At 33.4% G+C, this 17,118-nt stretch overlaps 1 long non-coding RNA gene across 3 annotated transcripts in view; it reads left to right on the top strand.

The window, feature by feature from the left end:
- LOC307191942 overlaps nt 1-17,118 on the top strand; it is a 94,439-nt gene that overhangs the window by 61,042 nt on the left and 16,279 nt on the right. For 2 of the 3 annotated variants that reach the window (XR_013829905.1, XR_013829906.1), the window contains exon 3: nt 9,561-9,793. This is a non-coding gene — a long non-coding RNA (uncharacterized lncRNA). Of the gene's footprint in view, nt 1-5,904; nt 6,005-9,560; nt 9,794-17,118 lie in introns of those variants that run through there. The other variant, XR_013829907.1, reaches the window with a different exon arrangement.

The following is a 17,118-nucleotide window of genomic DNA, read 5'->3' as shown; positions in this document are numbered from 1 at the left end:
CAATTATTGGTGCCATGTGGCCAAGTACCTTATCTTTTTTATATTTCTATATCTAGTGCTTCAGCTATGCTTGAAGGGTAGATAATGCTCCACATGTTGTTCAGTTATTTGCATCATTAACTCAATGCTGAATTTGAGTAACAGATAGCTAAAAGATCATTTTTGAAAGGATATATTTAAAGTTAGGATGAATGTTCTTTTTGATGGGTTTGCACACATGAAATTCCTCACTTTTTAAAATGAAACTCAAGTCAAATTCTCAAAATAAATCATCTTTTGCTGACTGTTCTTTCATCCAATTCCTCTGCAAATAACATAACACTCTGCAATAGCAAATGCTTCTACCAGGGCTTCCCTGGTTGCGCAGTGGTTGAGAGTCCGCCTGCAGATGCAGGGGACGTGGGTTCCTGCCCTGGTCTGGGAAGATCCCACATGCCGCGGAGCGGCTGGTCCCGTGAGCCATGGCCGCTGAGCCTGCGCGTCCGGAGCCTGTGCTCCGCAACGGGAGAGGCCACAACAGTGAGAGGCCCGCGTACCGCAAAAAAAAAAAAAAAATGCTTCTACCAAACTAGATTTTAGTAGGTGCCATTTTCTCTATTTTATTTATTTCATCCTGTTTCACTCTCACATTTTCCCCATTATTCTTATTTCCACTACTATATTTTTAGGTACACAATAATTTTGTAGTAAAATGTTTGCTTGAGGATGTAAGATCACTGTATTCGGCAAACCATTTCTCTTTAATTGATGTGAAGGAATGCCCAGGGAAAGGATGATGAAGCCATGATCTCGGGGCTTCTACACTCTTTTCTCTCCACTCAAGGTAAATGTCACAATAATAGTTAATTTTCAGCTTTTGCTTACCACATAATAATGCATTTAATCTTCATAATATGCTTATAGATGAAGCAAGCACTGTTTCTTGAAATTTCTTGGAAATTAGAAGGAAGAGGTGGAAGGAAACCATAATTGAAGTTCCCCTGCCTGCCCTCAATTTTTCTGTGGATCTTGAGTAAAACAAGCAAACCAAAGACTGTCTTTTGGTAGCCCTGGAGATGTTTTTTAAATTGAGTAATTCAGAAATAGAAACAGAGAAATGCAAGGTAAAAAAAAGGATAATGACAATCAAGGGGACATAAGATATGAATCACCTCTTTCCAATTCATATTCAAAGGAGAAAATTGTTAAGGATTTTTAGCCTTAAAATCTGACTCTTACCTTAATCTCAGATTGGTTCTTTATGCACTTCTCCAAAATTGTGAAGAATCATATTTTACTTTGTTTAGTAACTTTTTAATGAATGGTGTGTGTGTTTATGTGCATGAAAAAGAGGGAAATGCGGAGTTAGGGATAGGAATGATAAATGATGTGGAAGTTTGAAATACTTATTAGTAATCTTGAACTCTTTATTTTATGTTATTGTTAAAGTTCAGCTAAAAATTTAGACTCTAACAGATTACTCCAAGAAATTTCTAGTCTCACAGTCTAGTACTCCACTCCAGGAAAATAAATTACATATTCATAGGTCTTTTGTATATATAGGGTATATATTACTACTGCTATACCACCAGGGAATTTGTATTAAAATACATGACTAGTACACACACACACATTATACATACAATCTTTAACATATTCAGTTAAAGAAATGCAATGTATTTGACCTATTTTAATGTGTCCTTAAATATTCATAAGAATCCTAAGGTATTCCTATCCAGAAATAATTTTCCTGTTATGTGACTTCACTACTCAGATTTTTCCAGCTGTGTACTTGCATTTATCGGCCCTCATTTTCTTTAACCAAGTTGAATACATTTGAATACATCAAATTCTAACTTTCCTCTGAAGATAATTGGCAGGTATTGATTTTTCTCCTTTTAGTAACTGTCAAGAGTACACTAAGAGAATCTGAGGATCTAAAATGTCAATCTTTTTTTTTTTTTTTTTTTTTTTGCGGTACGCGGGCCTCTCACTGTTGTGGCCTCTCCCGTTGCGGAGCACAGGCTCTGGACGCGCAGGCTCAACGGCCATGGCTCATGGGCCCAGCCGCTCCGCGGCATGTGGGATCTTCCCGGACCGGGGCACGAACCTGTGTCCCCTGCATCGGCAGGCGGACTCTCAACCACTGCACCACCAGGGAAGCTCTAGAATGTCAATCTTAATGATTCTAGATCCAGTACGTCTAAATATTGCACTAGCAAAGCCCCACTCTTCCTTTAACAACATTAATTTCAAAATGCCATGATGTAAACACCATGGATTCAAGCCCCTTATTTAACTCAATGATAGTAATATAGAGTTCTTTACATACTTTATTTCAAAATGCTGGCTACAGAAAGGGGCAGATCATCACAATAACAACAGAAGAGGGGATCTTGAACACAGAAAACTCGTATCTACCCTGACACTTTCTCCCTTCCACTAGAAGCTTCTGTTTATGGCTGATCCAAGGAAGTCTGACATAACCAAATGTGAATAATTAAAAAGGAATAAGCATCCATTCAAACATGACAATAAGATGAAAGGTGTAAAGTGGTCACATGACTATCCTATTTTTAAAAACAGCAGAAAAAAATGGTGACATGAAGCAAAGGAAATTGTCCAATGTGAATGCATAGCAATTGAAATATGAAGAACACATTTGAAATATAATTGCAACACAATCCTAAATTTGTTAAAGCAATTGCATCTATAAAGGAAGACCACAAAGTAGAAATAACAACCACAAAACCCCACAAAACCTCAAGGAAGAAATTAATGGACAGCAAACAGTAGATGATTGCCAAATAAAAGGAGAATATGCAACAAAAACTGGTGGAATCCAAGAAAAAATGGTGATAAAAATAACTTCAGAAACCAAAAGGCAAAGAGAGAGTAAAAATCATCAAAAGCACAATTAAGAACATGAAAATGCAAATGAGAAACCTATAGAAATAATAAAAGGACCAAAGAGAGAGTTCCTCCATGTAAATTTCCAAGTCACTGATTTTCCCCCAAATTATATCAGTTCTATTATTTACTCCATGTATTTTGCTCTGTTTTTATTGTCCACTAGATATTGTTCTTTTTCATATTTTGTTCTTGTTTCATATTGCTATTATTTTGCTTTATTTCTTTATGTTTATCTTTAAAATGCTTAGTGATCTGTTTTAGTACTTCTATTTTGCATAGGATATATATGTATATATACACTAGTTATGTATAAGTATAAACATACACAAAGTATATATACACTATATATATATATATATATATGCATTGCACAAAATATGGTTTTTATTTTGAGGCTACTGGACTCTTCAGATAGCTCTATATTTTGATCTGGCATTTCATATTTCCCTAGGGGTATCTGAACTCTGACCTATAATGTATATTAATCTGGGGCCCAGTAAGTGAGTTCAATCAAAGACAATGTGTCCCATCATTTTAAACTCTGACATGTCTTAAATCTGTCCTCCTTCCTTTCCTCTCCTTCCTCACTATTCTTTCCTTAGTTCATAATCACATAATTCCTTGTGTAAGTTTTTAAAAATACTTCCTATTGACCCACTGATCTCTCTAGCAATACATTCTACACATTATGATCAGAGTTGCTTTCCTAAATCAAAGTATATGATCTTGTTATTCCCCATGCTCAACATATCTAATGACTCTGGTGCACTATTATAAAAAGCCAAGAGCCGTGAGGATGTTGTAGTAGTTTACTCTGTCAACTCGATTAAGCTGAAAGTATGTTCCCCAGAAATAGCTCTCCCTAGTTGGCTCCAGTTTAGAGTTCTTTAAAGTTAAGTTTGTACAAAATTTGGAAGGTAAGCATGAAGTAGCAGCTAAGAGATGAGGTAACAGCCGTTCCCCTCTAAAGACATTCAGACATCCAGAAGCAGCAATGGTGTTCAGCTTGTTCTTTTTCCCCCATCCATACTTGCACTTTTCCCTGACTTCCAGCAGCAGCAGTGAAATGAGAGAACTGGTATCGATGCAGAGGGACAGTTTTTCAGACCTTCCTCCCAGCTCCCTTTGTGGTCCTGCTCTGGAAGTTGGACATACCTGACTACTCAGATTACTTTGTCAGCTCTGACTTGTCCACCCACACCAGAGCTTCAGAAGGGTTAATTAGTGACTCCTTTGTTGCCCCAGTTTCTATTTCTGGATCACTAACTCCCAAGACTCTCCTATAACCATGTACAGTCTGTTCCTACAAGAAATCTTTTAGCACATACTATGCTTAATGATTCAGCTTCCCCATTTGAAACCTAACTGAATCAGATAGCTTTTACTCCGTCTGTAATCTTGTTCCCACCGAACTTTACAACTGCAAAAATTATTCCCTACCTACACTGATTCCTTTGCAGGTATCTGAGGTCCATGGTCCTTCCTCTGCCTATAACTTTTCCTACTCCTATCTGACTGGTAAACTCCACTTATTCTTCAAGACTCATGCTTACACTTCCATGGAACATCCTAACAGTCCCTGACAGCATTATTCACTCCACTTTCTAAACTCCATTTATATTTATATATAAGCATTATCCTCTAAATATATAAATAATTATATGTATACATATATATGTCCTCTCTAAATATAAGTAATTATCTGTTATCTGTATTATATCCATTTAAAAAAAGTTTAAAACTTTTGTTCCATATATGCTTTTTCACAGAAAAAAATTTGAGAAAAAAATTTACTTCCTAGTTATGGTGGTTTCACTAGTATTTAGCAGTGTCTGGCACATAGTAGGCTCTAACTACCTTTAACATACCTTTAATTTTGTTTATTAAAATAGCTATTTTAATCTAACTTTCCACTATTAAAAATGGTCTGTAATGGCTGAAGTTGATGGTAATTAATTATTTTTTAAGTGTGGCAATGTATCTGTGCATGCATTTTTAAATTCATTATTTTATACCCATTATTATGGTTATTCCTATATGTGACTGATCTTCCCTACTAGATTATTAGCTTGTGAATGCAGCATATCAAATATAGAATCCAATACTCCAGTTCAACAGGGAAAAAATGAACATATTGTACGATTATGCATATGTCATATGGCTTAGTTCTACACACTGACACTAGGAAACTCACTCTCATAAGAAGATTACAAACACAGTAAACCTGTGGCTGTTTAAAACTTTAAAAAATGTTTTCTTTTGTTTCCATGAAGGTATCAATTGCACAGGAAGTTAAATTATTTAGCTCTCAGGTGCAGAGTACATCTGTAGGTAGCACTTATTTGTCCTATTAGAAAAGCTTTCTCATAGGTGATTTTGTTTTCGCACATTCCTAGTAAATATTTATACTATAACTTGTACTCCATCTTTATACAAAATATGGCTGTCAAATGACATTGGATAACTCAGTACTTCAGCAGCTATGACTTGTATGTGGACAACTCACATTTTCTGTTTTGGCTCAGTGACACCATTACATTTTATTAAAATTGTTTTGACAAAAATCACACCCTTTATTTTAGGTATTCTAATCTATGCAAAAAAAGAATTATTGACACTTAATGGGGAAAGATAGTGAAAGGAGGGTTATGGGAGGGAGAGAGAAACAGAAAGAGCAAGAGAGAAAGAGTGTCCTTGCATCATTTGTTCCCTATATGTTGGCTTCAGATACCTGGGGAGCCATGAGCTTTTTTCAATGGCTGTTAATACAAATAATTAGCAAGCATTGTCTGTGTACTGTTATAACATTTCACATGGTCTTTTGAAGTATTTGAATGCTTTGACTAATCGGATTAAAATTAATTTTAAAATACTTCTATGCTACAATTTGATCTTTTTCATAATGTTTTTTTCTCAATGTACAAATGCTAAAAATAAAACTGCTGTCTTATATTCTCCCAATATGTTTCCTCATTCTCAGATTGGTTGAAACTACTGCTTTATAACACTGATATCAGTAAGTGCTACATGTTTGCCAACAGTTTACCTTTCCAGATAAAATCTATGCATCACATTCAGCGTGAGACTGGGGATTACAAGTAACAAATTATATGTGAGTTCTTAATCACCCCCTTATAATCTTATACTATACTGTCCCAACTGCCTTAGGCTTTCATAGGAGGCAGAGGCATAAAATCTCATTAAAAAAAAAAAAAAAAAAAGGCCAAGCTTCTTAGACTGCGAAGAGACTTTAAATGGATTAACAGCAGAGGAGTATGTGTTCAAATTTCCTCCAAAGTGTCTTCATAAAAGACCCAGAGCAGGACTTCTAGGTACAAATACAAACATGCTGGACTGAACAGTAATTGTTTTGCTTCATTGTCCGGCATTTCTTCTAAACTCACACCCTTGCTAAAAAATATTCTTTGACATGCTTTAAGTGATCAGTTTAAATGATTTAAAAAAATTTTTGCCATATCTTAGTGAATAAATGATCCTAATCAATGCAAAATGTTTTTACAGTGATTTGCATTGTAAATAAAATGCAATGTTTGTTCTTCCAATATTCTTCTCTGGCTATGGCTCAGCTTATTAATTTATACCAATGGGGATTTACCCAGGAATAACTATGAGAGCTTAGCCCATCTTTCTGTTAATATGCACATTTTCCTTTACAGGAATTATCCTATGATCTTTCCTAATTTTTTAGAAGTCATGAAGCTAAGAAGAACTCATAATTTTATACATAACTTGTGATTATTTGACTTTGGTTCTCACCCTATGACAAAATCTAGGTTTAAAAAAAAATAAAATGATGAACATTTAAAATCTTTGTGTTACTAGAAGTCAAATCATTTTTTATTCTAAGTTGTTAATTGGAATAAAGATTTCAGCCCTATATCACTTAGCAGATATTTTCATGTACTAACACCTTTATAAAGCCTGAACTAATAACACCTAAGAACAGAAGTCATGATTAGAATTTGGCCAATATACTTTACTATCATGGATGTTACACTTATTTTGACTGTTATCTTCAACAGATTCATGAAACACTGTTGTAGTTACATTGCTGCAACAGAGATTAAAGGGGTTGGAGGGTTATACAGAAGCTGGGGCTCTTGAGTACAGGGTACACTGTAAAGCATTAAATGGTAGTGACTGAATAAGGTAAGGTCTCTCTGTGTGTGTGTGTGTGTGTGTGTGTGTGTGTGTGTGTGTGTGTGTGTGTGTAGATTTCATTCTATGATTGAAAGAGTTTGTTGAATGCTTCCTAGACTACTTTGATTCAAAATTCAATGTATAACTAAATCTTACTTCCTCTTCCTCTTGTCACTGGCAAGTACCATTCTATTCTCTGCTTTTATGAGTTTGACTATTTTAGATTTGTCACATAAGAGGAATCATTTAGTATTCACTTCACAAAAAACAAAGACAAATAAATGAACAACTACAGAAGGACATAAGGAAACGTTTTGGAGGAGATTGTGTGATGGTCTCATGAGTGCATGTATATGTTCAAAGCTATCAAGTTGTATACATTAAATACGGGCAGTTTTTGTAATCAAGTATAACTCAATAAAGCTAAAATATATATTATATATTATAATATATATAATAATATATTTATATGTTTTATACTGTCTGCTTGGCAGACAGTACCTAGATTTTTGTTCCCACATATATTCTACCACTCTAGGTAGTCTAATGCTCCTTCCTCAATATGCTTATTTTATTTTTTGAAGTATAAACCCCCCACATCTGCTCAGGATTCCCTTAGATCAAATGGAACTACATTTCTAGGTTAAGTCAGAGATGGTGATGATTTATTTGCAAAGATTTTATCTCAGAAAAATTTAAAGTTTTGCTTCAGGCTTTCAGTAAAAAAATGGCATGCAAATCAGAAGAAAAAAACAACTTTATATTGTAATCATATACTAAAATACTTCATCCTTGACTCCAATCTAGACATGTAGAAGTTTAGGCAATTGTTAGATATTCAATCTCTCTCTCTTTCACTCTCTCTTTCTCTCTCTCTCTCTCTATATATATGAAATGTTTTAATATGTAAAAACTTTATAAATAATAACTAAACTGACATGTTAAGTATGATTAACTTCATTTTTATACAATTATTATTCCAACTTTATCATTGAATTTAGCTAGGAAGTGAATTAACAAGACTTAGATTATTTTAATTCATATGGTAAATTAGTACTAATTTTTCTATTGCCAATATTCGGAACAAAAACAAATTAATCTGCAATAACATTTGGCAGGGTGCAAGCATGCCGAGTTCACTCATTAAATTTTGCTTTTATAAAAATGACATAAAATATAATTAATGACAAGCCCACTTCATTGGTATATTCCATCATCAAGAGATATTGCTACACTTAAAATTCTGTTCTGGATGTCAGCATAGTGTCAAGTTATATAAATTTCCCCTACTTGCCATGTTCACTTTTAAAGTAGTTATTGACACAGAGGGAGGACACTGAGTGATTTGACACAGCACAGGAAGCCTTTATTTGTTATCTTGAAATGGTTCTCATGCCTTGGACATAACTGGAGGTTTATGATTGGATGACAGAACTGTCAAGTCCATTACAAAACCTGCCAAGGAAACACACAATTCATACTGTTTTCCTTGTTTCATTTATTTATGTAACAATTCAATTTTATAACAATATTAAGTCCTGTCAGGCTTGAAGACAATCGTTGGAACTCTCTGGTTGTTAAAGGCACTTAACCTTTGGCCTCCCAATTTATTTTAGTACCCCAGGTGTACTGGAAATCCAGAAGAGGAAAGAGCTGGAAATATTTGAATGCTGGAATGAGAGGATTTGTAAAATGGAAAAGAGAATGAAATATTACCTATGTAGAGAGATTTATTAGGATGCATGTGTTCACAGTTATAAATGCTGAACAATTTAAATATCAAATAGGAAGTCATGGGAACCCACAAGTTTTAGAATGGTACATTTCTAATATCCTGGAGAATTTATTAGAATTTCCACTTAATCATCTGTTAGCAGATTTACAAGCAGATTTTGTTTGCCAACAAACTTTTCTACCTCGTTGACGATACAAAGATACAAAGGAAAAAATGTTCCCAGGCAAAGTATTTCAGTATATAGAAAGAAGAAAAAAACATATTTACCCAATTTAAGAATGTCATACAAAATACATTTATATATAATAAATACAAAATATACAAAATATATTTATATATCACAGTTTTTTAACAAATAGAAATTGGAAGTAGTATTTTGGTGAGACTAGAGTTCAGGATATGTGTGTATGCATTGGGGAGAAAGAATATAGCAGAATAAGTACAGGGATGAGAAACTTAGATTCTTGATTTAACATTTTTTATATTGACATTTGAAAACTGAAACAGAAGTAACACGTGATTCATAGAGACTAAGCTAGTTGGTGTCAGGTATCCTGTCTATTAATCGATTTCTCTTTCCATTTTCCTACATCTGAATTTAAAGTTTTAACAACTGGAACTGATTTGGTGTGTTTTTGGTAATAATTAATAATTTTATTATTTAGTGGATTTTATTTCAATAGCTACTTATACTAGGCAATATAATTTGGGATAAAATTAAGTACAGAAATTAAACTAATATGCTATTATTCTCTTTCATGTTAAAATACAGAGAGAAAAGTCCTGCTTTCAATTAGGATTTAGAAAGCTACAAGAGAAACCACTCATATGCTAACATGAAGATAATCTACAAAATCATAACTTTTCTTGAGTGCATCAGAGATATGAGATCACAAGTCAGCCGGGTGAAGTGAATTCCAAAGTGCACCTCTCCAAGGAAGAAGAAGGCACGTAAACCATTTCACCTTTGGCAGGCACAAGAAGAGATAAGAGCCATAAAAGCAGGTAAGAAGAAAGTAGGCAAAATTGTAATATAATCTTTAAGACTGAGTGTGGGCAGTGTGACTGTTTAGAATTCCTGAGAGTTCCAGACAAAGGGATAGAACTCATGCACTTGGAAGCTCTTTTCCAGATAATAGATCATACACAAATCATCTATTTATGGACATATCAGAGATAATCTTTAGAATAATGGTGATTTCTATGTTCAAGTAAGTAGGTGGCAAGATGGAGAATTTTACTAGATAACTCTCTAAAATATAAATCAAAAAGAAACTTTAGAATTTAAAATTGCAAATATTGTAAGTAAGATGTCAATAGATGAGTTTAACAGCAGAATGAGCACAGCGTACAGGTTAAAGAATTAGAAGATCGATAGAAAATATCCAGACAGAATTAGAATCATGGAGAACAAAAATGATGGAAAATTCAGAAAAGAATGTAATATTATCTATCTATCTATCTATCTATCTATCTATATTCATTCCTCAGAGGGGTTAGAGACAGAATGGAAAAGTTTGACCTAGAGTTTTTCAAAACTGAGCTAGAATTTTTCAAAACTGAAATAGGATATGAACCACAGACTCAGCAGATTTATCCTGCTAGGACTCAGGCAGAATAAATGCATTATCTTCCTCTTGCACATCATAGTAAAACTAATGAAAATCAAAACAAAGAGAAAATACTTAAGTAGCCAGAGGAAAAAGGTGTTATCCTCAAAGGAATAGCAATAAGGTTACAGCTGACTTTATAAAGAAGATATAGAAGCCTCCGGAAAATGGAATAACTTCTTTAAAATGTTAAAAGAAATCAGCTGTCAACATACATTGCTATTTCTTTCAAAAGATTCTTCTAATTAAAGATGAAATAAAGGAATTATCAGACCATCAAAATGAGAGATTTTATCATATTTTTTCCTGAACTAAGCTAAATACCAAATGAAGTTCTTCAGGTTAATATAGAGTTATTCCAGATAAAATATGGTAATATAGGAAAGCAGAAAGGTGATAAATGTAGATAAATATAAATAAATATTGACTATACAAAAGCAATAACAGTAAATCTAGTAGGGGATAAATATATATAAACTAATGTGCAAGGCAATAATAATACAAAATTTGGGAAAGTAGTAAGAAGAATTAAAGGGTTCTGAAGCAGTACTGTCCAATAGAACTGCCAACATTATGTAAATATTCTATTGTGAGGTGTCCAATAGGGCAGACTCGAGCCACTGGTGCCTATTAAGCACTAGTAATGTGGCTAATACAACTAAGAAACTGAATTTTTTATTTTATTTGAGTTCAATTCATATTAATTGGCTACATGTGTCTAGTGGCTACCGTATTGAACATTAAAGTTCTAAAGATATTTGCATTGCCTGGGAAGGGGTAAAGTACTAATTCACACTAAGTTGTTAAAAAAAAAAAAAGTGAAGGTGTAAGTTTTACTCTTAACCACTAAATAAATAGTAAAAGAATTAATAACTAACAGACTAATAGAAGGTAAAGAATTCAATAATTTAAAAAAGTGTTTAATCTAAAAAGGTCAGTTATGAGAGACAAGGGAACAGAAAACTTAATAATACATAAAATAAATTGCAACATGGTAGGTATAAATCTTAATATTTCAATAATTACATTAACTTTAAATTCACTAAATACTCCAAATTGCAGACTCTCTTATCTGGTCTAGTACTGAAATGGTCTATGTATATGTAGTTTTTCTAAATTTTGTTTAACTCAGAAGTCTTACTGTGAGATTCCCATGGTATTCACAACCACAAGAACTATCTTTTCCCTTTAAACTCCAAAACTGGATCTTCTGCCATATTTTTATAATGTTTTATTGATAAATCACCTTCATTAATGTATACATATATGTATATAGGATATATTTGATTATTCAAATGAAGAAGAGAAGGAAGGGAGAAAGGGAGGGAGAGGGAGGGAGGAAGGAAGGAAACAAATCATGGCTGCCTGCATAATGAGAATGCTTCTAATTGTGGTGTTAATCTTGAGTCTTTGATTAACTATGCCTGTCAGATTCCCAGGCCCAAACCTAAATCTTATTTTGAGAACCAACACATTGTTTCTTAAATTTTTTTAATAGATGTTTCATCAATACATCAGAGCAAAGCAAATTACACCTATTGAGTGCCCAGAGTGGGAGGAAAAAAATGAAAATTTACCCCTCCATGTGTCAGATGGAGGTATTTTTTACAGTCACCTTCCTTATGATACTCTACATTAAGGCCAACTATTTTTTTGCCGTGGCTACTTTAAAAATCATTTATAATCACACATCTGTTCATATCATTCCCTCATAGAAAGTAGCGCACGGGTTTTAAACTTAAGTTTGAAAGTTCTAAAGTGGTCAAACAGCTAATTAATTTTACAGGAAGATAGCTGTTGTTCTGTGGGTTATATTTTCTGTTGTATGTTAAAGCCAGATAGAAGCCAATCCTCTTAAAGCACTAAAAAGGCCAATTTTTGTTAAAGGCAAAACTACGTAATTACCACTTAAATGCTGGAGAAATATAGGAAAGAATTCTTCCACCATCATCAAATTTATATCTCTATTAAAGATGCTAACTTTTCATTTTGTCTTTACATTTGCAAAATAATTAGGCTTTGCCTTTAGGAGTCAACAATTCAAAATCTTTAAGAATGGTACCAATTTCCGTTGATGTAGCAATCTTCTATGCACTTGTCAGAAGGCAAGAAGTATGTAATCTTGTGAAGAACTTAAAAGATAAAAGAAAACAATTCACAGTAGGGAAGTTTCAGCAATTAAGTTTGACCTGAAGAATTGAATGCACATCTGACTAGAGGTTGCTATGCAAGCAATGATTCAAATTGTCACTGATTTATTATATTCATCTTTACTATGAAGGAGGATTGCACAAGGAAGGTAATTGATTATTTCATAATCTTCTTTTAATCAGTAGAGCAACTTAAACTCGTACAATATTACCACTTTGTGGTTTATTCGATTTTATGTTGATCTATCCTTTCCTCTACTGCGTATGTAGGTTTAAACACACACACACAAACAAACATACACACACACAGCTTTGAAAAAGTTGATTTGCTGCGTGTCACTCAAGCAACATAGTAGCAGAATTTAATTTCACATCCATGTCTCCATGCCTTTTAATTTCCTTCTTCCAACATTCCATAAATTTATCCTTATATTAATTTTCTCTCAGTGCAAACTCATAGGAGTAATTAGAGTATTTACTATTTTATTTTGATTCAATAATTCATAAACCATGTCTCATTATATTGTATATGTAGAGTCATATACCTTCTGGGAATAAATGACTGACTTTCTCAAGGATATGAAGCCAGGTCTAATATCTTCTTTTCAATTTGTGTTTTTTATACCATACTATACTATTTTCCTTTAAGAGTAATGAATTATAAATCAGCAGATAAACCAAGCAATTTTATAAGGTAAAAATAATTTTAATAACTTTTTCTTTTGTCAATTTTCTGAGAATTTGCCCAGGTTTCTAGTTTTGGTATGAAATAAGAAATCACAATCAATAGGAAATTAAAAGAAAGAAAAAAGAAAAGAATAACAATTATATAAGGGCAAAAAGTCATAATAATCAATACCATGGTTATATATCACATAGTATAAAATTATACTTAATATTTGTGAGTGGAAAATTAAACTAAGGCGAAGTCATAAAATATTATTGATATTCATATGACCCAAACAATTTAAATAGTTGAAGGTCAAAAGCTGGTAAAGTATCTGAACACATTCCAATGATTAAATTTCACAGACTTTTTTTTACCTTTGCTACTATTAGAACATTACAATTTTAAAAAACAATGTCTTTCCATTTAGAAGGAAAACTGTAAAGACATACATGCTCTTTTTGTAAAATAATTTAAATCCTCTTAACAAATGATACATAGAGTAAATATTTTAGAACTGTTACTTTGTTAGTTAGGGCCTTCTTAGAAGCAGATGTCAAAATGGGGTCATATGTGCAAGAGATTTATTGGCAAAACACCAGTAAAAAATAAGGAGCACAGAGCCCAGGAAGGCAAGGAAGGCCTTAAGATCCCTCTACAGATCTAACCTCTAAGGGGGAGAGAAAGGAAGGAGGATCGTCTGGATAGACTCTCAGTTTTAAGAAAGTTTCAGCCAGGCTATGGGAAGTCCTTGAGCCAAAGATGCTCATTAGAGGTTTCCCAAATTTCCCATCAACGTATAAGAAAAACTTTTTGTTTCCATGGAAAACTATACTTATTTATAGCTCATCCTTCCATGAGATCTGATTCTGTGTGGGCTTATACTCGGTAAATTGTAGATCACTGACAGCAATGCAAAATAATTATTGTCTCTAAATGCAAATAAATATTTGGAGTGGAGAGATAACCCTTCCCCAGTTGAGGAAAATAAACAGTTCTGTCTCCATTTGCACATTCATTTCAATATAAATTTGTCTATTCTTTGATTTCTCCTTTGAAGCAGTTATAACATCAACCTGATTTCCTTATTATAAGCTAATTACAGTTTTTAACACGTGTTTACTTGAGAGTAATGATTTCCTCCTTTAATTTCTTTTTCTTCTAAGTCTTTAGAGATTTTCCACCATGCTGTCCAGTGGTTTCCCTTAACAGAGTCTGGTAAACTCTGTCAATAGAGAAGAATAGTTCATGGGCAGTTAAAGCCCAAGCACATCTTTTCTTGTCTCCCAGAGATAAATTCAAAGCATCATTAGAACTTTGCTGACTTTTTCTCCTTTTAATTTTCTTCTCTATACTTCTGTGTTTTGTTCTTGCTTTTGTTGTTTTGGCTCACTTTGTGGAGAGAGTTGTTTTACTTGAAAAGCTATTATTGTCAAGACCCACAAAATACATCAACTGCTTCTTCTGCTTGACAGTTCTTCAGATATTTTAAGATGCAATGGTGTCTCTGCTTGATATGTTCTCCTGAGCCTTCATAGCATCTTTAACTTGTTCCTCACACAGACCCTCCAATCTACTGGGTGAATAATGGTTTTCAATCATTTCTCTCAGTGGAGCATTTACAACTACATTTAATGCACCATCTCTAGAATGATAAACACAAATTCACAGTAGAAGAGTAAGTTTCCTATATCTGGACACCAAATCACTACAAATGCAGTTGAATGTGTTGGGGGTTTTTGTTTGTTTTTGTTTTTGTTTTGTTTTGTTTTGAGCAACATATCTACTTACTTCCTCACTTTCATCAGAACTAGTAGCCAAATATAACTTCCTCCTGCCAATCCAAACCTCACATCATTCTGAAATTATGTATATTTTTGAAAATAGAAATATAAAATATTACATACAGTCCTCCTGCATTTCATCTCTTTGATTTCAGCTAATCATTATAGCTCTTATGAGCTCCACACTCTTGGCATACAGGACGTCTTCACATTTGGAAACACACAATAGTGTCCTCTGCCCCAAGATCTTCATATTCACTGTTCTCTTAGCCCTAAAGACCCTTTCCAACACCACCCCACCCAACACACACTTGCGTAACTCCCTTCAACTAGCTTGTTAACTTTTACTTATTCTTTACCTCTGACTCTAAAGATAACCCTGGAGGGCCCCAGTGAACACTCAGAATGGGTTACTAACAGTTCTTTGCTCTCCTTACACACTGAAGCCCTCATCTGTAACACTGAGTTGACATCTGTGTCTCACACCAAGCAGAGAGCTCTGCAAGTACGAGTGCCATGTTGTTTTCTCCCCTGTTGCAGCCCAGGCAGCCAGCAGAAGGTCTGATACCCAGTAGGCACTCAGTAAGTAACTACTGAGTGAGAGTCAATGTGACTTTTTTTTTTTACTATGCAGTATGTCAGCTCTATCTGTTGTCATTCATCCATCTCTCTAATAACCATTAAGGTAATAAAGAATTTCAAATAGACAATGGTATTCTAGAACATTTCATTAACATTTTTAGACAATATAGTAGCTATGCTATGAATCTTCTTACTTGTTCTACTTTCTCTAGATGGATTTCATAACACACTGTCAAAAGTGATCATAAAATTATAATATACTATATCTATAATATTTTTCTTAGTAGTATTGCTTAAAAGCACATGAATCTATGGAATGGGATATAGTGAAAAGAACATAAATTACAGGATCAGTTAAACTTTTACTGGCTACATAATCTTAGAATAATTATTATATTTTTTTAATCTATTAGGAGAAAATTACTAAAACACATATAATAGATTCTTTTAGGAATTAAATAAAATATTAATAGGTCTCACCACCCCCATCACCTCTCTGCCCAAACTCAGTATTAACAAGACCATTTAGTTTAAAATTTTGCCCTGAAAAATTTTAAAGTATGAATATTAAAATTACCATCCTATAATTTCCAGAAACAACCATTTTAAAAATTAGAAATATGTTACCCCTCTCCAGAATTCTGATTCCTCTCCCAATTTCTTTGATACCTGAAAGATTACAAACATAGATACAACTTCAGCAAGGTTTTCAGCACCACAAAAATAATTTGCCTCTATCTGGGACTTTGAATCTACTTAAAAACAGTGAATGGCCCTCATATTTTCAGTCCTGTCTTTCATGAATGGTCTTGTCCTTCAAGTTTGAAGACTGATCTATTTAAAAGAGAAAAGAACAAAAGAAAAGAAGAAGTTGTGCAGTTCAGCTTGCTATTTTTAATCTTTTTATATTAGATTATGTTCCCCAACCATTTGCCCCATCCTTCCTTTGTTCATTTTATTACTTCTAAATCTGCAGACACATTCTGTTGCGTTTAGCATTTAGCATTTTTCAAAATCCCCAATTTTGTTCTTCAGGTTTCCTGAGGCTATTCTTAGAGATACACAAAAATATTAAAATATTTATCAACATTTATATGTTCCCTTTTTAAAATTTGAACATTTTCTTTCACAATTTGAGCTTAACGAAATGATCTCTAGACTAACGTGATATCTTTAGATGATACTTTTTTCTATCTCTGAAATTTTTCACAACTGCAGAGTTTGTATTTTTTTAGCAACATTCCATTCTTCAGCTCTATTTTCTTCTAGAATGTCTAATACTACACTATTTTGCATAAATATTTAGTATTTTTTAAATTGCTTATTGAAATGTAATATATACCCAAAAAGTACAGAAATCATAAATGTATGACTCAATGAATTCTTACCAAGTGAATACATCCATATAACCAATAGCAATTCAGAAAGAAGGACATTTCAGGAATCCAAAATGCCTTTATTCAGTCATTCCCTGATTTTCCTCCTACAAAAAGTAACTGTTTTCCTGACTTCTAATGCCTTAGATTAGCTTTTGTGT

Source organism: Stenella coeruleoalba (assembly GCF_951394435.1).
Source record: "Stenella coeruleoalba genome assembly, chromosome: 9".
Lineage (NCBI taxonomy): Eukaryota > Metazoa > Chordata > Mammalia > Artiodactyla > Delphinidae > Stenella > Stenella coeruleoalba.
Note: the sequence above shows the minus strand (reverse complement) of the source record. Positions and strands in the feature narration are given on the sequence as shown.